Source organism: Ursus arctos, unplaced genomic scaffold, assembly GCF_023065955.2.
Source record: "Ursus arctos isolate Adak ecotype North America unplaced genomic scaffold, UrsArc2.0 scaffold_26, whole genome shotgun sequence".
In the NCBI taxonomy this organism is placed as follows: Eukaryota; Metazoa; Chordata; class Mammalia; order Carnivora; family Ursidae; genus Ursus; species Ursus arctos.
In genome coordinates, this window is record NW_026622941.1 from 991,604 (window position 1) to 1,013,806 (window position 22,203).

General features: G+C 48.8%; 1 long non-coding RNA gene across 1 annotated transcript; it reads left to right on the top strand.

Annotated features, from left to right (window-relative positions):
• The first annotated feature begins 10,613 nt into the window (after positions 1-10,613).
• On the top strand, positions 10,614-14,071 carry LOC130541859 (uncharacterized). Its single transcript, XR_008955928.1, has 2 exons — positions 10,614-10,724; positions 11,723-14,071. It is a non-coding gene; the product is annotated as an uncharacterized LOC130541859 (long non-coding RNA).
• The last annotated feature ends 8,132 nt before the right edge of the window (positions 14,072-22,203 follow it).

Here is a 22,203-nt window from a genome sequence, read left to right on the forward strand (position 1 = left end):
TCCTAGCAAAGATAAGTAAAAAGCTGAACAGATTGAAAAGTCAACAATTTTTCTTGGATCTGTGAGAGAGGGGAGGACACAGGGTAAACTGCTCCCCTCAGGATTGGAAAGAGAGACAGATAAATAGAGGAAGTCTTAAAGACTCAAAGCAGAAACCAGTGCTGGGGATAGGAAAGCCTGAACTATAATTGATGAATTGCTGGAGGCTTATGTGGACAAGTCTGAGAGTTAAAAACTCCAGGGGAACCCAGTAATGGGGGTCCCTGACAATAATGTGAGATTTGCGTCTAGGAGTTCTTACAGATTCCCATAGAAAGGAAAGAAAATCACCTTGGGCTTCCAGAAGGGGGAGAATGAAAGGAAACATTTTGAAATAGCCAGAACATTCTGTCCTTCTTAAAGAGGCCTGCCCTCAGGGGAAACTAACCTAACCTGTTGTGGCGTTATTAGAGCCTAACTGACCTGGGGAAGGGTAATACCCAACTTCAGCCCACTCTAGCCATCCCGTCCCACTCACGAGGGTGGGGGGAAGCCTGAGAATCTTGTGAAGTTCACAGTGCAGGCACAGGTTCACTAACACTGTAGAATGTTTCCCCTCCTTCCATGCCTCACCAACACATTACTACGGGCCTATTTACAGCAGTTCCTCTTACGCAGTGTGTGTCCGGCTATCTTGAAAAATTTACAAGGCGTACCCAAAGGCAAAAAACGCAATTTGAAGAGCAAGCATCAGAACCAGATATGGCAAGGATGTTGGAATTATCAGATCAGGAATTTAAAACAACTATGATTAATACGTTAAGAGCTCTAATGGATAAAGTAAGCAGAGATGGAAACCCTAAGAAAGAACCCTCTTCCCCCAAAATGCTAGAGATAAAAACAACAGCGACACTGTAACAAAAATCAAGAATCCCTGTGGACATGGCTGAAGAAAGAATCTCTAAATTAGGGGTTATAGTAATAGAATCCCTGAAAACTGGAAAGCAAAGAGAACAGACTGAAAAAAGCAGAGCTGAACATCCAAGGACTATGAGACAGCAACAAAAAGTGTGCCAGAAGGACACACCAGAAGGAGAAGTAAGAGAGAAAGGAATAGAAGAAAGATTTGAAACAATAACAACTGAGAATATCCCCAAATTAACATCAGACACCAAGTCACAGATCAAGGAAACTCAAAATAGACGAAGTAGAATAAATGCCTAAACACCACACCTAAGGCACATCATTTTTAAATTACAGAAAATCAAAGAAAGAAAAAGTCCTGAAAGAAGACAGAGGAAAAAAACATCTTAACGATAGAGGAACAAAGATAAGAATTCTGTCTTCTCAGAAACCATGCAAATGAGAGTTGAGTGAAATATTTACGTGTTGGGAGAGAAAATAATCAACCTAGAATTCTGCACCCTGAGAAGGAAACCAAATTTTTCTTCTTAAAAAGATTCCTTTGCAGAAAGTTCTTTTTGCTTTTTTCCTTCTTCTGCCTCCTATGTTCTTCTCCTTCCCATCATCTTTTTTTTTTTTTTAAGATTTTATTTTTGGGGTGCCTGGGTGGGTGGCTCAGTTGGTTAAGCATCTGCCTTCAACTCAGGTCATGATCTCACGGTCCTGGGATGAAGTCCCACGTCGGTCTCCCTGCCCAATGGGGCGTCTGCTTCTCCCTCTGCCCCTTCCCCTGCTTATGCAATGTGCTCTTTCGCTCTCTCGCTCTCTCTCAAATAAATAAATAAAATCTTTTTAAAAAGAAGATTTTATTTTTAGGTAACCTCTACACCCAGCAAGGGGCTCCAACTCATGACCCTGAGATCAAGAGTCATGTGCTCCACCCGCTGAGCCAGCCAGGCGCCCCTCCTTCCCATCATCTTAATCTCCTTTTCTCTCCATTTGCTCTGTCATCATGCAAGTACTCTTCTACTTCCTTCTCTGTCCCCTCTCCCGTGGCAAGATCTTGGCTTCTCTGGCTAACAGATTTCGATAATATTCACGACGGTGTGCGTTACATCGATAAACACTCATGAGTGTGTATTTCCTGAAGAAGCACTACTTGGGCAGAAGTGAGCAGTTTGCCCTTTCCCAAACAATGTGCCTCTTTTTGGAATCATGCAGACAAAGACTGCTGGAAGAAGAACCCTCTTCCCATCCTTCCCCCAGAATTAGATTTTGCATTGGATTGTAACCTCCATGTGTTCAGAAGAAAAAAAGTTATGCAATGGTAAGCAGGGGTTAGAAATGCTGGGGTCACACATGTTGGAAGGTTTCCTTGGAGCCCATGATCAAAGCTCAGTGGTAGGTACAGGGAGGGTGGACAACGACAGGGGACATGGACGGGAAGGAGAAGGCAAAAGGGACACAAAGGAGATGCAGGAAGAAAAAAAAGAATGGGGCACTGGGCTGGTGCAGTCGGTTAGGTGTCAGACTCTTGATTTTGGCTCAGGTAGTGATCTCAGGGTAGTGAGATCGAACCCCAGGTTGGGCTCTGCTCAGCAGGGAATCTGCTTGAGATTCTCTCTCCCTCTGCCTCTCCCCCACTCATGCTCATGCGCACTTTCTCTAAAATAAATAAATAAAATCCCTAAAAAAGAAGAAGCAGCAGCAGCAGCAGAAGGGACACTTGGGCGGCTCAGGTCATGATCCCAGCGTTCTGGGATCGAGTCCCACGTCAGGCTCCCTTCTCAGCGGGGATTCTACTTCTCCCTCTGCCTCTCCCATCACTTGTGCTCTCTCTCTCAAATAAATACATAAAATCTTAAAAAAAAAAGGGGGGGGACTTCCTCAGCAGTCCATGCGAAGGAAAAAGAAGCATTTAAAGAAATTGGTTTCTGGGGCTACTGGTTGTCTCAGCTGGTAGAACAACTGACTCTTGATCTCCAGGTTGTGAGTTCAAGCCCCACGTTGGGTGTAGAGATTATTTAAAAATTAAAAAGAATCTTGATGTGCCTGGGTGGTTCAGTCAGTCAAGTCATGATCCCAGGGTCCTGGGATAGAGCCTTGCATGTGGGGACGGGGGTGGTCCCTGCTCAGCAGGGAGTCTGCTTCTCCTTGTCCTTCTGCCCCCCCACTCTTGCTCTCTCTCTCAAATAAATGGGTAAAATCTATTTAAAAAATATAAAAAACCTTAAAAAAATGATCTATCATGATAATAATGGCTTGCATTATAGATTACTATATAATTTATAATCTGTTTTCAATTATGCTTTTTTATCTAATCACACATTTCCTACAAGGCTGGTATTATCATCTTCATTTTATAGTTTAGGAAGCTGAGGCTTAGAGGCTTTGTGACCCATCCAAGCTCTCCTAACTCATAACTGACTGATGATTTTGTTCCATCCATCACGCGGCATTGCCTCTCCAGTGTGTACGGACTGTGCCGTAGACATTGCTCACCTGGGAGGAAAAGAAGAACCATAGAGAGACCCTGGACAGAAACAAAAGGGCAAGGTGTCTGTGCTCGGGTCCAGGGTGTCTGAAGGGAAAGCTTCACTCCTCTGGGTGATGCTCACAAAAGAGGGTTTCTGAGTGGGTGAGTGCGGTTGGTCTCCTAATTTGGGGTTTCTTTGCTAGTCCTAAAGATCGGTGAGACCAGATAAATCCTAGATTTTGTTCTTGACAAGTGAGAAATATGAAGACAGCATTTTAAAAGTTTGCTGAAACCTTCCTTTAACGTGGAAAATCCAGCATTTTTGTAAAATTTTTCTTAATTTATTTCATAAGTCATGTGTGTTTAAATCTGATCCTCCCCGTATCTGTATTTCTTACACAATTCAACAAAGAAAATGTACTTGAAATTTTATCCACTTTAGAACCCATCAGGGACTTCCTGTGTTTTATTTTATTTTATTAAAGATTCATTTATTGGGGCGCCTGGGTGGCACAGCAGTTAAGCGCCTGCCTTCGGCTCAGGGCGTGATCCCGGCGTTATGGGATCGAGCCCCATATCAGGCTCTTCCGCTATGAGCCTGCTTCTTCCTCTCCCGCTCCCCCTGCTTGTGTTCACTCTCTCGCTGGCTGTCTCTATCTCTGTCGAATAAATAAATAAATAAAATCTTTAAAAAAAAAAAAAGATTCATTTATTTATTTGAGAGGGAGAGAGCGGGAGCCAGGAGAGGGGCAGAGAGAGAGAGAGAAAGAGAGAACCTCAGGCAGACTCCCCACTGAGTATGGAGCCTGAGGCAGGGCTTGATCCCATGACCCTGAGAGTGCAACTCTGAGATCACAATCCCAGCAGAAGCCATGAGTCAGATGCTCAACCAACCGAGCCACCCAGGTGCCCCTTATTTTAACCCTCAGAGCATGCTGCTGCTGCTGCTTCTCCTTCTTCTCCTCCTTCTCCTTCTTCTTCTCTTAAGTAATCTCTACACCGAATGTGGGGCTTGAGATCAACACAATCCTGAGACCGACAGTCACACGTTCTGCCAACTGGGCCAGCCAGGCACCCCAATCGAGAGCTCCTGTGCTTTATTTTAAAGCAATGTTACAAATATGGTGTCTCAGTTATGTCTCACCACAACCCTAGGAGGGGTTCCCCATTATACAGGTGAGAAAATCAAGGTTCGTAGAGGGACAGTCACTTGCCCAAAGACACACAGCTAGTAAGTGGTTGAACTAGGACCTGAGACCAACTCTTAGATCTCCAACTCCAGGAGATTACAACTCACATTTAGAAAGACACGTCAGGAGGCATCTGGGTGGCTCAGTGGCTGCCTGCGGCTCAGGTCCTGTGGCCAGAAGTCTTAAAAAAAAGAAAAGAAATGTGTTGAGGGGTGCCTGGCTGGCTCAGTTGGAAGAGTGTGCGCCTCTCGGCGTTGTGAGTTCAAGACCCACGGTAGGTGTAGAGATTACACACATAAAAAACTTTATTTTTTAAAAAAGTATTTTATTCATTAATTTGCTGGAGAGAGAGAGAGCGCACAGAAGCAGGGGGAGCGGCAGGCAGAGGGAGAAGCAGGCTCCCCACTGAGCAAGGCAAATAAAAAATTTAAAAAAAAACAAAATGTGTTGAGATCAGAGAAGTGGCTTCTATCCTCAACCAGCCCCAAGCACGTGACCAATGCTAACTTATTAGGACTCTTCTGGTTTGTACTTTTATAACAAGGCAAGAGGGAGGAATGTCAAGGTCTTTGAAGTTATAAAAGCTGCTACGCTCAGTTCTGCTGTGTATTTTGCAAAAGGACACATCTATGTCCTTAAATGCTGGGATTTAAGTTACATGCAAACAGCACTTTCCACAGAAATTCCTATTCTGAGGATGGATTTCAGTTCACAGTTATACACCAACTCTAAGAAAGTGGTTTTTTGTGTGTTCTGTTTTTCTGTTTTTGTTTGCAGGTATATTTAAATATCCTTTATTTGGAGAGATGGCAGCCAGACAGAGAGGTTCTGAAGTTCTCACTTGCTAGTGAGATAAACATCAGTTATCGTCACCCCAATCATCTAGATGGTGTGACAGGTCTGGTGAAGGGCAGACCTCGCTGGAGTTCAGCCTTACACAGTGAGGGGATCCGTTGTGTCAAGGATGTTTTAATTGGTTGCCTGCATTGTGTGGACTCATTAGGTAATTGCCAAGCTTCTTCACTTTGTGCTACACAAACCTGGTGACCGAAGATGGCTTTAGGGAAAGAGATGCTGGGAGCAGAGGCTGTTTGAGGAGAGACCACGGGGCGGGGGCGGGGGGGGGGGGGGAGACACCTGGAGAGTGAGGTAGGAAACAAAAGGTGCCGAGAGGGGAGAAAAGAAAGACAGCAGAAGGGAGAGCACAGGAAGGGTTCAGGCTAGAGGGGGCACTGGAAACTCCCTCAGAAGACAGGGAGGAAGTACAAATGGACAAACGAGATCAGGACAGGCAGAGAAAAGCTTCAACAGAGGCAGATAGGCACAGAGAGTGGCCTGCCAGGGGAAGGGGCTGGAGGGGTTGAGGTAAGAGATGACTCAGGTCCAAAGGGCTCCTGGGGAAATGAGGGGCTGGGGTGCGGGGCCCAAGTTACTTCCACTGTGGGAGAAAGACACACGCAAGCTGAAAATGGTGAGCCTGGTCCATCGGAGACGGAGCAGGGTATCAGACAAAATGAGGGAAATGACTGGTCACCACCTGATGGGGACTGGGGGCGGGGGCGGTGCTGAGCAAGGAGGCTAAGGTCATCTTAACGTGAGGCTCCCTGGCCCTGGAGCAAATGGGCGATGATTCCAAAGATAGCACTTAACTAAAAGAAAAACAAAACCAGCATTATCAGCGGTGGATTTCTCATCTTGCCCTGCTGAAGAAAGTTTTCTAGAAAATAAAAATATCTGAAATCCAGCCCACCTTGTAAAGAAGTCATCCGTATGCAATAACAATAAAAGGGTGAGGGGCAAATATCCACCAATAAAAAACAAGTCATTTGTCTCTCAGTTGTAAGTTTGTACCATAAAAAAAAAAATCATTCCTATTTTCCTACTATCCCCTGATAATCACCATTTTACACTCTGCTTTTATGAGTTTGGCTTTTTAGATACAACATATAGGTGAATATCATACAGTATGTATCTTTATCAATTGATCCATTGACGAGCACTGACGTTGTTACCATATGTCGTCTATTGTCATAAGGTAGCAATAAACATGGGAGTGCATAAAAATAAATACATAAGAAACAAGTAGTAACACCCAGACTAAGTCGTACTACGCAACAGCTATCAACAAGAGATAAGGACATACACTGAAAGATAAATCATAAACCAAGAGTACGATTCCGGCTGATATGCACGTATGTCCGAGTGACGTCGCCATGGGAAGTGCCCTGAATTATGCACCATGGAGATGCACTGGGTGAGTGAGGCAGGGGGAGGGAGGGGAGAGGGACGGAAGGCCTCTTGACTTACTCCAAATCCTTTTATCGTTTACTTGGAAAGAAAAAAGTCATGAAGTTGTGAAAAAAATGACATGGAAGGAGAGACTGCAGAAACAGGGGTCTCTACATGTGAAGGCTCATCCACAAGGGGGGAGAGAATGAAAGCATCTGGAACCATCTGTGGGAATCTATATTCATTTTCAGGGGAAGCACCCAGTTGAGGCTGGGAAGGGACGGGGCACCGTTCTGAGAAGGCTCTTCTTTTTGCGGACTGGGTAGAAAGCAGAAATAACATGTTGCAACTGGTAATAACAGGATGTTGGGTCTTGTCTGGGGATCTCAAAACACTTTTAAGGCACACATCTCTTATCCTTGGGAGACAGGCCGATAGCATCGTCCACAGGGAAATTAGGGGCTGCTAGTCTGACCACACGATGAATCATTAGAAGGCCAGAGTCAGAACTCTGCTTTGGAGCCTGCCTGGGTTCGGAACGTGTTGCCTTATATTGTCTTAGAATCTTAGCTCTGACAGCTACCTGCAAGACTAGCCTGGCCTGCCTAACCTCTGCTCACCTCCGCTTAGACGTCCGGTCCTCAGAGACGCCTTCCCCTGACTTGCTTCTGCTCTCCCCTGTTCTCCTTGACCCCCCACGGTTTGTCCTTCTATCTGCTGCTGGGTTTACACCTTCCCCAGAGGGCAAGCACCGGCTGAGGGCCTGCCTCCTCCACTTGCTTAACTGCCACATCCCTGACACCAGTATTTCCAGAATCACTTCACTGCGGTTCTATCTCCAACCTGGCATTTGAAACTTGGTGTTAAGTAGGTGGGGTTGCCAGGAAGGTGCTGGAACAAATCCCTGCCTTTCTTAGGCAGGTCAGCCGGTGACTGCTTGAACCCACAGCCCCTGCGGTATGTGTGAATCAGGGCCCTTGGCCTGGTATTTAGCTGTTTGGTGAGACAAGCGCCTGCCCACACCCAAGACTCCAGGTGCTCTGCGGCAGGCCTGGTGCTTAGAAGTGGCGTAGGAGCGGACCCAGATGGGAGGGAGGGACACAGGTGACTGTATCCATCAGCCACGTGGCCTTGCCAGGTCCAGGGATCTAGGGAACAAAAATGAGGGGTGTTGCCAAAGAGGGTGAATGTCACCCTTCCTCCGGCTCCCCCGCCAGCAGCAGCCCCCGCCCTGTGGGAATGACCCGCTGAAAATCCCTCTGAGAGGCCCAGGGGAGTGTTCAGCTCTTCCCCGTTCCTGGGGAGGAGGGTATACCAAACTGCAGCTTGGGTGTGTGGCTCCGCAGAGCTCCACCGGGTCCCTCCCACCCCCTAAAGAAGGAGAAACAATGGCAGTGAGCAGATGTTTGCCCCCGAGCTGCTCAGGGTGGAGGCGGCTCTCCCACTCCTGCCTCTGTGTAGGAGTCAGCCAGAGGAAGATGATGCCTCCCAGTGGGTGGAAAGAGGGGAGGGGTGGGGTGTAGATGGAATGAAAGAGAGCGAAGGCCTGAAAGGTGCCCCAGATGGTCCCCAAAGGGAGACTGCTGTGTGCCAGAGCTGGGCGTCCTGGTTCTGTGTTCCAGCCGCCCCTCCTCCCACCCCCTCCTGAGCTCCGCTTCACAGCACCCTTGTGAACGGAGCCCTGGGGTGGAAAGGCCCTAAACAGACCAACCCACGCCTCCCTTCCCGTTAGCCCCCACCCGCATGTGCCTCGCCTGGGCCCCGCCGCCTCGGCCAGCCTGAGTGATTCACGGACTCCAGCACTTGGGGCCTTCTGTATGGTAAGCCTGCCTCCCGGTAACTTCACGCACGTTTTGTTCCCTGGAGCCGCAGGCCATTTCCAGCAGCCTGGGAAGCGGTTGAGTTGTTTTCTTCACCCGGACTTCACTTATTCAGATCACAAGCAGAGAGTGACAAAGCCACAGACCCTCAAGCTTTAGTCAGGATGCCTCCGACTGCTCAGCCAGGAGCTTCTTTGAGTTTATGGATTTCAAGTGAGAACAGCCAAGTCAGTCCATCAGTCGTGGACCCCTGACACGGGTGGATCCCCAAAACCAATGGACAGGAGTTTGGGGAGGCAGGGGAGCAACTCCTTGGGTGGATCAAAAGCAGATGAAGACTCCCCTTGGGGACCCGGGGGAACCTAGGTCACGGGGTGTTCTCTATGGGTAAATAGACTACTGCCCTCCTCTGGATAGAATTGGAGATACCCCATCTTTCTCAACACCCCCACCCCATTCCTACTATGGAACACGTCATTTTTTCTTGGTAGAATGGGAAGCACTTTTCAAAGTTACCTGTGAACCTTCTGATCACAGTGCTATTGGGCATCCGAGAGCCGAGAATCACGTCTATCTCCTCCAGGTGAGGAAAGTGAGGTCACTGGTCAAGAAATTGACATTTTCTCAGAAAACACTGATGCCACAGAAGCAGCCAGGCACAAAACCATAAAGCAGGGACTGTTGCACCAGATGGCTCCAGAGCTGAAAGGTCGGTGGGTGTGTGTGCCACGGGACCACAGAGCCGCCCCAGGCAGACTCGTTCCTCGATGACATCCTGACTCTAAGCCTTCAAAATCCCCTCTTGGACAGTGATGATCCACCCGTTGGTACTGGGATTCGGGTCACCCTCCTCACTGTAGGTCGGTGGTGTTCTGACGTTTCCAGGCCCTGCATCAGCCTCAGACTTAACCAGATCCTATAACCCAGGATCTGCTCTGCCATTTACTAGCTGGTACCCACCCTCTCTGAGCCTCAGGTCACTCACTTGTATCCAGAAGCCTGAGCAGATAATTTAATAAGTGACATAATGTAAGTATGAATGGCTCCAATAGATTGTGGGAGCTCTAATATTAGTTTCCCCCTTTCTTAAGTTTCCCTTAAAGAAAAGCAGGGGTGGGGTGTCAATGACTGCAGACTTCCTCCTCTGGCTCAGAGGCAAAGCCCCTTGACCACAGTCCTGACAATGGGAACGCCAGCTCCTTTTTCCTGAACGTTCGCCTGTTTCTGCCATGAGGATGTAGTAGATGGTCTCACCCTTGCAAGAGGTCGACGGTGCTCTATTTCTCTGTGCATTTCAGGAAACTGAGGCTCAAGAAGACAACACAGTTTATCCAAGGTCACAGATTTACAGAGGACAGCAAGGCTGGACTTGAGACTGGCAATCCCGCGTGGTAACCCCTAGAGAGTGTCACCTGTGACTCGCCCACTGCTGCAGCAGAAGGGCCCACTCGGTCCTGCGCTCCTCCTCAGGAGGACCTTGGTGTTATCTTCCTGGGGGGGCCAACCCTGCCACCCAAACGACCGTCCGACCGAAGCGGTTTAGGGTGAAGGTCAGGGGCTGGCCAAACATGGGAGGCAGTGTCGGGCTGGGTCTGGCTTGATTATGTCAGGGACTGGGCTGAAGTACTGTAAGTGGTTATGGGGGGGCGCGGCTGGTTCATTGAGAGGGGCGGGTGAGGGTGGGGGTGGGCTGGCACTTGCAAGCTTTCAGATCCGGTGCCGTTCTGTAAACAAGGGCAACCCTCAGCTCCCTGGAGGGCCTGGGGAGCAAATGTGCGCATCTCTGCCTCTCTCCCAGCAGCTGTTCATGGGAGGACACAGCCCTGCCATCTCCACAGTCCTCCTCCAGGCTTTCCCCAGCCCCCAGCTCCAGCCTCAGGAAGTGGAGCTGCTGAGAATCTCTCCTCCAGCCTCGCCTCCTGCCGAGAGTGTCCTCTGCGAGAGCATTTCCTGGCCTAATTAAGCTGGGTAATGAGTAGCTAAGAGGGAGGGGATAAAAGCCCTAGGCGGCTTAGAGCTGGGACAGTTTATGACAGGGGCGTCTGCAGCTGGTGACACTCTTAGGAAAGTTATTTCTCATAACCCTGGGAAGTTGCATGCTGTTGCCACAGCAGAGTGAGCCCCAAGGTAAGCACAGGGAATTTTGTGACTCAGGGGGGACTGGCCAGTGGCTCCTGAGAGGGAATGGGTGCGGTGGTGCCGTGGGTCTGAGGAAAGAACTGATCCCAGCCATAGAGTAGTCTCGAGCCGCCCAGGCGAATGCCCTTGGCTTAGCCCCAGACTGGGGTGTCCTTGGTGACCACGTGTGACTCCCTGGGGCTTGGGTTTTAGGTTTCATTTGAATGATAGGACTGTGCACTGTGGGCAGTTTCCTAAGACTGTGTCCGGCTCAGAGTAAGGAAATCTGAGCCAGATGCTGATCCCAACCCCCCTGCGGCCCTCTTTTAAGGTGCTCAGAATTTTGTCCTGGAAAACACCAAGTGTCCCAGCAGCCCTGGCCTGGAGGACAGCGGAAGGCTGACAGCGGCTGGTATTTCAGAGACACTCGGAGGCCAAAAGGGGCTGTTTCCACCCGCAGGCTTGGCCCCAAGAACTCAGAACCCACCCCAACTCCACACCCACAGCCTACCACCAACTCACCTTTTGATCTTAGTCTGCTTTGTTTGTGTAAATCACTTGGGCCTCCCTCGGGAGTTGGCCAGCAACCCCCACCCCACCCCTGCTGGGGTGGGCGGGGAGGAGCACTGAGTCAAGGCCTGGGTTCTGGAGTGGGTTCTGTCACTAAGGCCCTGAGTGAGCTTGGGACGTCATGTGACTTCTCAGCCGTCACTTTCCCACCTGTAGAACGAGGGCTTCGGTGACGCCTGGCCTCCAAGAGGCTATGAGTCCACAACCTTCACTGTCCATGGGGGGGGTCAAAACTAGACCGCATGTTTCAGGCCTTTCAAATTGGGGGACAGCATGTGCACTTTTACACCGAGGGGCAACTTGCTCTGATTCAGGAGAGAAGAGCTGTACCCAGCAAATGCTACTGATGATCAACTGGGTTCAGTCTCCCACACCCCAGAGTCACTCTTTTGATCTTTTCTAATTTTCTTTTTCTTTTCTTTTTTTATGTTAAATAGGCTCCATGCCCAACATGGGGCTTGAACTCACGACCCTGAGATCACGAGTCGCATGCTCTACCAACCGAGCCGGCCAGGTGGCCCTTGATCCTTTCCACTTTGTTAAAGAAGACCTGTTTCAGGCCATGTCCTAAGAGTCATGTTTGCTCCATTGCATTCTTGGTGGCCAAAACCCTGGGGCCCGGGGCCACAGGGAATTTACAGAGTCTCTTCTTTCTTTCATCTCTCCACTCTCTCCCCTCTGCTCGTCTCATAATCTCATCTCATCCCAAACTCGCTTGGCCTGCTTCTCTTTCTTTTTAATCCAGTTTTATTGAGATATAATTGACATTTAATATTGTATGAGTTTAAGATATACAGCATAATGATTTGCCAAATGTATACATTGCAAAATGCTTCTCTTTCTAGATAACAATAGTCAGACCACGTATAACCTGGTATCTCCCATCTTTTCCTCTTGCTGTAGTTGTCCCTGGAGTGGAAGGAGACTTGGTGGCCAGATGCCTGACCAGGGAGGGTAGACCTGAGCTGCACCCCCACGCCCTGCAAGGATGGCTAGGGCTCTCAGAATTCTGAGGTGGGGGTCCCTGGACTTCAGAAGACGGGAGAGCAGGCCAGGTCCACTCAGTGACCTGCCTGCCCTCCCCTGAGTGGCCAAGCCCAGGAGCCTCTGGCATCCTCCAGCCATGCAGCAGCCAGGCAGGCCCTGGGAGCCAACTCGCTCTGAATGTGTAATCCTGGTTAAAAAGAGAAAGGGAGAAAGATCCTGTAATTTCCCAGGACACGGACAACTGAAACCTGATACTCTTGTCAAGGGAGTCCTTTCACTGAGAGAGGCAGGGAGAGAAAGGGAGAGAGAGGAAGAAAGGGAAGGAGGAAGGAAGGAAGGTGTGGAAGAGGCCCTTTGGGATCAGGGGCCAGCAGGCAGCACTGAGCACAGCTGGAACGTGAGTTCTCCGCGTGCCACCTGCCCTGGTCCTGATGCTGACACTTGAGAGTCAAAAGGAAAAGTCTGCCCACCATGAAAGCAGCAGTGGCAGTGGCTTTTACGGGCCTGCCATCCCCATCACTGCTCCTTGGGAGCCTCTGTCCCTTCTCTAGAGGACTGGCGGCTCCTCCCTGCCTTCCCTGCCTTTTGTGGAAAGGGGTCAAATAATGCAGTTGTTAAAAATGTGCAAACGCTTCAATACAGACCCATAAGAAGCAGTTCTTTCCTTCTTTCATCCAGCAAATACTCATCGATTAACTTGATGAGTGAAAGAAATGCTATTCCCTATGGTCAAACATGTGGTCAGGGAGGAAACGATTCCAGCCAGTCTTGGAAGGGACCGAGGTGCTCACCCTTGTTCAACTACAAAGAACTGTGGGTTTATTAGGCTAAAACCACAGAAATTTGGGGAAGCGGCCTTGTGGCCAGCTCTGTAAGTGCAGTTTGGGAGACAGCGATATGTATGGCAAAGTCCATGAGGTATAGCGCGCCATCTGGCTGGGACAGCAAGGCTTCCAGCCCAAACAAGTAGGGAACAGTATACAAGGAAGTCCAGTACGGAGCCCATATGTGTGCTGGGGCCAGTGAACGGTCCCCTAGGCCGGTTCTTTTGTATCTTACAGAGAAGCCTTCTCGTGGGGGAAATACTCCTAATGTCACTCTCTGAGTCAGCAGTTTACTGAGCTCCTACGGTGGGCCCTGCCCTGGGGAGGCAGCTGCGAACAAGCCCCTCTCACCACCCTGTTCTGACTTCATTCTCATCCGTACACTTTTGTATTTCATCATTCATTCGTTTACGTGCCATCCATGCTCAGAACGCAATTAAGGCAGTTTATGATAAATGGCAGCATACCATAAAACCAAACACCAGATTGATGGCTGAGGTCCAAGCTATAAAGGAAGCTGGGGCAAGAGAATAATGACAGCAGAAAACCTAGATTCGGGGAAGTGTGTAATTGAGCCTAAAAATCAGCTCTGAGCTGCCTGGTAGTGGTGTCAAAAAGGGAAATAGCGTATGTGAGGAAGACCTTGTGCAGGTCCCTTCTTTGGGGAACTAACATTCAGGCTCACTCACCATGCCTGCCCCCTACACACGTGGCCGTCATCGGATGCATGTGGTTCCGCAGAAGCACAGAGCATTTGGCTCCTTTGCGCGTGTGTTCTCTCATCGGGAATGTTCTACCTCCTTCACCTGAGTGAACACCACTGGCCGCGCCTCAAGACCCGGCACAGACATTATTTCTGGGGCGCCTGGGTGGCGCAGTTGTTAAGCGTCTGCCTTCGGCTCAGAGCACGATCCTGGTGTTCTGGGATCGAGCCCCACATCAGGCTCCTCCGCTGGGAGCCTGCTTCTCCCTCTCTCTCTCCCCCTGCTTGTGTTCCCTCTCTCGCTGGCTGTCTCTCTCTGTTAAATAAATAAAACCTTAAAAAAAAAAAAAAAAAGACCCAGCACAGACATTATTTCTGTGCAGTGTGCTATAGTCACAGCCACGTGCCTTCCCTGTGTCCGCAGTCGTCTAGTGAGCTTCTCCACAGTGGGAGCCCTGTCCCTCGTCTCCAGATTCCCAGGGCCTAGCACAATGCCTGGTCTAGACTATCCAACAAATATTTGCTGCAAACATTTTTTTATAAAGGTTTTATTTATTTGACAGAGAGAGAGAGCACAAGCAGGGGGGAATGGCAGGCAGAGAGAGAGAGGGAGAAGCAGACTTCCTGCTGAACAGAGAGCCCAATGCGGGGCTCAATCCGAGGACGCTAGGATCATGACCTGAGCCAAAGGCAGACGCCCACTCAGTCGCCCCTGAACATTTTTTTTTTTTGCACTTAATTACATGCCAAGCACCGTGCTAATTTTCTTGCATGTATTTAACTCTTACAATTAACCTGTGACATACGTACTATTATTGTGCCCATTTTACAGATGAAGAAGCTGAGATTAAGTGACTTGCCTGTGGGCACAGAGTGTGGAGGCAGTCTTGTAACTCAGGTTGGCCTGAATTTGAAACCATTGGAGAGTATGAGGCATTTTTCAATCATGGCCCTTTATTGGAATTATTTTTATCTTTAATTAGATTGTGAAGGAAAGAGAGAAAGTCTTCTCTCTCCCACAGTGGCTAGCACAGTGCTCTCCATACAGGAAGAAGCTGTGAAAGCTTTTCTGGCAGCCACAACTCATAACAAAGACAAGTGGAGAATTACCCTGCTGGTTTGCGGTGCAGTAAGACGGGACTTTACATCGCCCTAATTAGCCAGTTAGTTTCATCACATTGTGGCGCTCACAGGCCTTAGAACTTACAGCTGGAAGGGACCTTAGCACTCATCAACTCTAACTCCCACACTTCACAGCCAAAGAAACAGTTGCAGAGACAAGATGGCTTGTCTAAGGGCATGCATCTCATCAGCTACACAGGAAGGGCAAGAACAGAGCTGATTCCTACCACCCTGAATCATTCTCCAATCTGATTCACAAATTCACCTCCATTCTTCAGATCAGGTGAGACGAAAATCCAGCAGTGGGAAATTTCCTCCAAGGCAGTGCCCCTAGCAGGAGAGAAAAGGGGAGGTCAGCTCAGGCACTGGCCAGCTTCTCCTGCCCGGCCCTTCAATGGCAGTCACTGCTTCCTCCTCCCCCACCCCATCCACCATATTTGTTAGAATGGCCACTGCTTGCCTTCTCCATGACGACATCTTCCTTCTCGGGTTCTGCGAGGCTCTCTTGCTTAAAAGAAACTTATCAGTGAGCATTGATCCTTCTAACATGTACTGACTCCCTGCTATGAGCACAGCCTTGGTTCAGACTCCTAAAAAGAGGCATGTGCTTGCTCCCAACTCATAAGGGTGGTTCTTGGCCAGGGCCTGTTTTGCTCCCAGGGGACACTTGGCAGTGTCTGGAGACAGTCTGATTGTCATAACTGGGGGGGGGGGGGGGGCTGCCACTGGCATCTCCTGGGTAGAGGCTAGGGATGCTGCTGAAAATCCCATAATGCAAAGGACAGGCCCCCACAACAAAGAATTACATGGTCCAAAATGTCAGTAGGACCGAGGCTGGGAAACCCTGCTCTCCAAGGAGGACGGAAAAACTGTCCACAGACTTCCTCCTGGAGAAGTTTCTCCTGCCTCCTCCCATCCCAAGCAGTATGTGGGTCTACATCGACCTCTTCAGAGTCACTGGGTTTGGTGCCTGCCATTTCCGCTATTTTCCATTTCATGTTTGCATTTTGTCTCCCACAGAATATTAAAAAAACAAGCAATTTTATCAAGCACCAAGTGCGGCCTCAGCAGAATGTTTGGTGTGTTAGGTGTATTTTATTAACTTTGCCTTGTCATTTCACTTCACCTGAAAATATGGAGGAGTTGAATTTGTGAGGTATATTTCCATTTTACCGATGAGACAACAGGCTCAGAGAGGTTACGTGACTTGCCCAGGGTCACACCGCCATTCACTGTTTCAAACCCAGGGCCAGCTATCCAGTCTTGTCCTGCTGCTACTTTCCACAAAATAGCCCTGAGTTTGCAGACAGATTTGAAGCACTCGGCAAATGGAAGCCAGGTTGTTTTCATCAAATCCACTCCCTGCTTGTCCACAAAACAGTACAGGGAGACCTCTGAGTTGTATGTTAAGTATACTTCAATTATAATTGTTTTAAAGAGCTCTTAGGAATAGGGAAGCTTGGAGGCGAAGACAGGCTGGTTCACTCTCTTCCCAGTTTCAGTGGCTTAAGCTTCTGAGGACTCAGGTGAGCCAGTAGTAACCCAAATTTAAACTCTAAATTGCCAAGGAGTCCCCTGGGGGAGTCCTCACCACCCAGCTCCCAGCACACAGCTCCCCTCCCTGGGAGGAGGCACTCTGGGGTTCCTCACCTGTCTCCCCCACCCACTGAGGTCTTCAGTAATGCCTGCCACTGGCACTGGGGACTTATTAAACAGCACCAACTCAGAGCTTCTGACTACGGAACCCAGAGTCTGTTGTGACAACCTTTATTTCGGTAATAAGAATACCGTGTGCGTGTGTGTGTGTGTGTGTGTGTGTGTGTGTGTGTGTGCGCGCGTGCACACAGGCAGGCTATCAGAAAGGTGGCCTTTATTCAGGGTTTGAACTGGGCCTTGGCCTCCTGGCCTCTCTGAGCGGCTCCTGCTGCCCTCCATCCCAGGGATCTGCCTCCCTTGTAGTCTGGAATGGAGCTGGGCCCCTCCTCGCTTCTGCTCAAATTAACCCCTTCCTTCTAGTTTTCCTGTGCCTGGCAGAGGGGCTCTGGGCCAAGTGGCCAGACATTCACTGGCTCCAGGGCTGTGGATGCCATAAACTCATTTTCCTTGGGGACCCAGAGCTCCACGAATTACTTTCAGAAAGCACAACTGTTTTGTTTGAAATGGCTCCGGGAGGAGGGAGAGCCCAGGGCTCTGTACACATGTTCCTCATTTGCCATTGGTGGGGAGCAAGGGGCGAAGGGGGGCTGTGGAGGGGTGTGCTGGGGGTGTGCCGGGGAGGCAGGCACAGGAGGGGAGAGTTGGCTGCAGCTGCTGCTACTGGGAAGTTTGGCTTCAGGGAGGAATGGAGGGAGAGAACGCTAGGAAGAAGGGGTGGGACTTGGGGACAGGGGCGGTGTCATGGGGAAGGAGGGAGCAGGTGGTGACTTGTTTATCTGCTCAGCTGTTTTGTGTCCAGGAGCCTGAGAGAGAGACAGAAGCAGCTGGGAGGAGAGAAAGCAACCCGGCCAGGGGCCCTCTTGGTCCTTCTGCCCTAGCCACAGGTTCTGAAACCAAAGCAAAACCACCGGAGAGTGGTTCATAGGGGGATAGCCTGCCCTCCCCCAACTCAGAAAGGTTTCTTTGGGGCCCATATGCTAGCTAATGCCCTGCAAACACCCTGGCAATGTCGCCTTGGCCTGGGTGGAGCGGTTAAGGTGGGTAGGCATTCCTGCTGGGTTCCTCCTGGCGCAAACACGTAAATATTCCTGGGCCTCAGTGTGCTGTATTCCCGTGTGTGACTTGGCACAGCCCTTGGGGGCCAAACCAGCTAGCTCTTAGCCTTAGTATCAGCCTGGACTGAACCAATGAAAATTGTCCGTGGTGGAAACAGGATAGCTGTCCCCACCCTGGCCCTGGTCTCCCCAGTGGCTCCCTCTACTTTCCAGGCAGCCCAGTTTGGATTTCCCTCTTCAACTGCCCAAGACCTTATTGGTCCCCTTCGCACTTGGTCCCCAGTGCTTGTCTCATTTGCATGCTAATCGTTTGGCAGCGGGGCTGGGCTGCGACTTAATTTGCCTTGCTGTCTTTTGACCAGGTTAATAAACACGCCACCCCTCTCAGCACAGGAAGACCCAGAACGGAGTTCTGCTTTCATTAAAGTGCAGTTTCGGGAGTTTGCTTGTTCCTACCCCCTTGGCTCTTTCTCCATCTTATTATTTTCTTGTTTGTTTAAATGAGAACATTTACTGGAACTTCCGTAGATGACTCCCTTTCCCTCCTCCCCTGGAGGCGGGTCTGATACCAGAGGACTTTTTCTGCTTCCCTCTCTGCACACAAAGCCAGGGCATCTCTGTTGACAAAGGGTCTGCTTCTCTGGCACCGAGCCTGGTGGCTGGGGACAGTGTAAGCAGCACAGATGCCTTTCGCATACATCTCCGATGCAGTCAGTGGCCTCCGGCTCCTTGAAGCAGCCAAAAACAACAATCCGGGAAGACCGCAAGTCCCAGCTTGCGGCTCTCCGAGCACAATGCCCCTCGGAACTTATGGTGCCCACAGGGTGGGAAGCATGGCAAAGGCCTGGAGGAGGATTGACAGACTGGGGAAAGGAAGAATAGTGAGACTGTCTGTGGGGTGGTGAGGCGGACAGACTGTCTCCTGGGAGAGGCTGCCCTGAGTGGGAAGGGCTGGGAGTGTGGAGTCAGTTCTAGATTCTAGTTCGTACCTACTTGCACCTAAAGAGTTAGGTGGTCCAGGGCCAGCCACTTCCCTGCTCTGGGCCTTGCTAGGTAAAGTGTGGGATTGGAGCCGCAGATCTCAGAGTCCATTTCTACTTTAGAAATGTACTTGCTTTTAGAATGCTAATTTCTTTGCCTATAGCCCATTTCCTTCTCCAGAGGCCAGGTAACCCAATAAAATTACTCTTCGTGGTGGTTAGTAGCACAGCCGGCTCCAATGACTGTTTTCCTGAACCCAGATGCTCTAAGCTGTAGCCCCAGTTAAAACTTTCATCAGGAGGAAGCTCTGGAAGCTTTCCTCTTACAGGTCAGGGGTTCCAAAGGGCAGAAGAGCCAGGATACCATCTTTGAGTATTTCCTGTGCAGGTTGATATGGAATCAACAGCCCCATCACACACCTCCTCACCGTGTATGCCTTCGCCCTCAGAGGGAAGTTCCCCGAGTTCCACTCTAGACCAATCAGATCACTACTCTTTGGCTTCGGATGTACTCCCTTCAATTTTCCAAATGTTTTTTTGAGCACTTAGTCTGTGACCGACATTACTGGACCCAGAGGAGGACAGAAGACACAACTGACCTGGTTCTGATACTAGCAGGGCTGACTGACCTGTTGGTGGCCAAAGCTTACATATGAGACCATTAGAGGACAATTCTGTCATGCATCTCCCATTTCTCCCACAACCTTAATGAACATGGGAAAAGAAAGTGCCAGTGGAATTTCTTATGTTTAAGAAAACTGGCTATGAGAAATTTATTCAGGTAGATTGCACTTAGAAATGCTTTGCCATGAGACGCCTGGGTGGTTCAGTTGTTAAATGTCTGCCTTCAGCTCACGTCATGATCCCAGGGTCCTGGGAGTGAGCTCCACATCGGGAGTCTGCTTCTGGCTCTGCCCCTCCCCTCTGCTCGTGCTCTGTCTCTGTCTCTCAATCTCTCAAGTAAATAAAAATCTAGAAAGAAAGAAAGAAAGAAAGAAAGAAAGAAAGAAAGAAAGAAAGAAAGAAAGAAAGAAAGAAAGAAGAAAGGAAAGAAAAAGAAAGGCTTTGTCAAGTGCGTTTGCAGTCATAACAATAATAATACCAGCTATTGTTTATTGAGTGCCTGCTATATGGGCCATAAATGTTGGCAGATATTTTACATATATTATCTCATTGGGTTCTTTTATAAGAGCGGTGGTATTAAAATCTCCATTTTAAGGGGCGCCTGGGTAGCGCAGTCGTTAGGCGTCTGCCTTCGGCTCAGGGAGTGATCCCGACGTTCCGGGATCAAGTCCCACATCAGGCTCCTCCGCTGGGAGCCTGCTTCTTCCTCTCCCACTTCCCTGCTGTGTTCCCTCTCTCGCTGGCTGGCTGTCACATAAATAAATAAAATCTTAAAAACAAAACAAAACAAATCTCCATTTTGAGGAAATTTATGCTCAAAGATCAAGAAGTTTTTGGTGGAGCCAATATTGAACTCCAAGGCCAGCACCAGCGTTTTAGAGAAATTTCAAGCTGTCTTGGCTGACGTGTCTGACCCTTTATTTGTAGGTGGTGTCTGCCTCAACATCAGTGATGCAAATGCCCGAAGGCCTAGACCCCTTTGGTCCCCACTCCAGCCCTTTGCTACATGTTGTGAGGAAACCCAGCAGTATGAATTTGGCTGCTAAACTTCTCGGAATCCGGCTTTTGAGGCTTTTAGGTTCCTCCATTCTCTGTCCTGCTGGTCATTGGTCAGGCTTGATGACCTTCTGCACCCCGCCCCGTGATATCAATACAGGGCTTTTGGGGTTGACTCTGTTGCTTGCGTGTCTCAATCAAATTAAAGAAATATTTGAGTGTGTGTTCTATGCAAAATCCTACAGTAATGGAGGTTTTGGTGGGGAGATAGAAAAGCCAGGAATTATTCTTCTCCTCAAGGAGCTTATAATCTCCAAAAATATTCTTCAAATCTGTATTTTTGGCGCACTTTTTTTGTATGAGTTATGTGATAATTTTCTCAGGTTCTGTAGAGTTGCCCACTGCTGTTTTATGGAAAATATGCTAAGTCTGCTAATTGACTTGGGGAACATCAACCTCATTTTTGATCTTTACAGCCAGGGCTGACTTTCTACCCTGGTAAATGGTTCTAATTTCAGGGCCCAGCCTTGTGGCCCATTCTCTTACTATGCTATTTATTTTGTTCAACTTTATTGAGATAACATTGACTCATAACATTGTGTAAGCTTAAAGTGTACAGTGTGTTGATTCATACATTTGTATCTTATTGTGCTAAAACTCTGTTCCTTTTCTCACTGGGAGAGATGCCCAGGAGGGGCTTTTGCTTTTCTGTATAGGGTCTATCTCTCTCAGGGGCTGCCCTTATGGGAGACACATTTATCTTCACTCCAAGTCACCAATTAGGAATCCTGCCTTGGTTGTCCAGCCCCAGAACCAGTTTTTCCTGGTCTGATTCTAGGGACCTCAGCAGTCTAAGCTCATTCAAACGTCAGCGTCCAGGCTGGAACATCAGGCGAGCCCAACAGCTGGGCAGAATGGCAAGGGAGGGGACCAGGTGGGCAAAATGTCACCAACAGAGGCCCTGGCTTCAGGTCTCCATCCTACGGTCATCCTCATTTAGTTTGTAAACTCTTTGTTATGAAAGGTTTTTTTCCCCCATTTTTAAAAAGATTTTATTTAGGGGCACCTTGGTGGCTCAGTCAGTTAAGCATCTGCCTTCAGCTTCGGTCCGGATCCCAGGGTCCTGAGATGGAGCCCCTCATCGGGCTCCCTGCTCAGCCAGGAGCCTGCTTCTCCCTCTCCCTCTGCAGCTCCCCCTGCTTGTGCTCTCTCTTAAAAATAAAAATTTTATTTATTTGAGAGACAGGAAGAGAGCAGAAGCATGAAGTGGGGGGAAGCGCAGAGGAGAGGGAGAAGCAGATTCCCCACTGAGGGTGGAGCCCGATGTGGGGCTCCATCCCAGGACCCTGGGATCATGACCTGAGCCGAAATCAAGAGTCAGATGCTCAACTGACTGAGCCACTCAGGTGCCCCATTTTCTCCATTATGTTTGAAATACATACAGAAAAGTAGAAAGAATAGTTAAAGGAATATTCATATATGTGCCACCCAGATTCAACAATGGGTAATATTTTGCCATATTTGCTCATTCTATCATCTACCTACCTACCTATTATCTCTATGTCTTTGGATCATTTTAAAGTAAATTACAAACAGTGACTCTTCTCCTTCAAATACATGTCCAGAAAGTAAGGATATTGTCCTCTATAGTCACAATACCATTGTCACACTTAACAAAATGAAAATAATTATCTAATTTAATCTAATAATAAGACCATATTCAAATTTTCCCATTTGCTCCCAAATCTCTTTTGAAGTTGGCTCTTTGAAACCAGGACACAATCAAGGATCATGCATTGCAAAAATTGCAATAAAAAGTGTTATTTCTTTGAAATCTATTTTAATCCAGAACCATCACTTCACCTTTTGTAGTGTTGTTGATTCTTGAAGAGACAGGTACTGACCTGTATATCCCATATACTATTCCAGACCATGAATTTGTCTAATTATTTCCCCATAGTGTTATTTAAG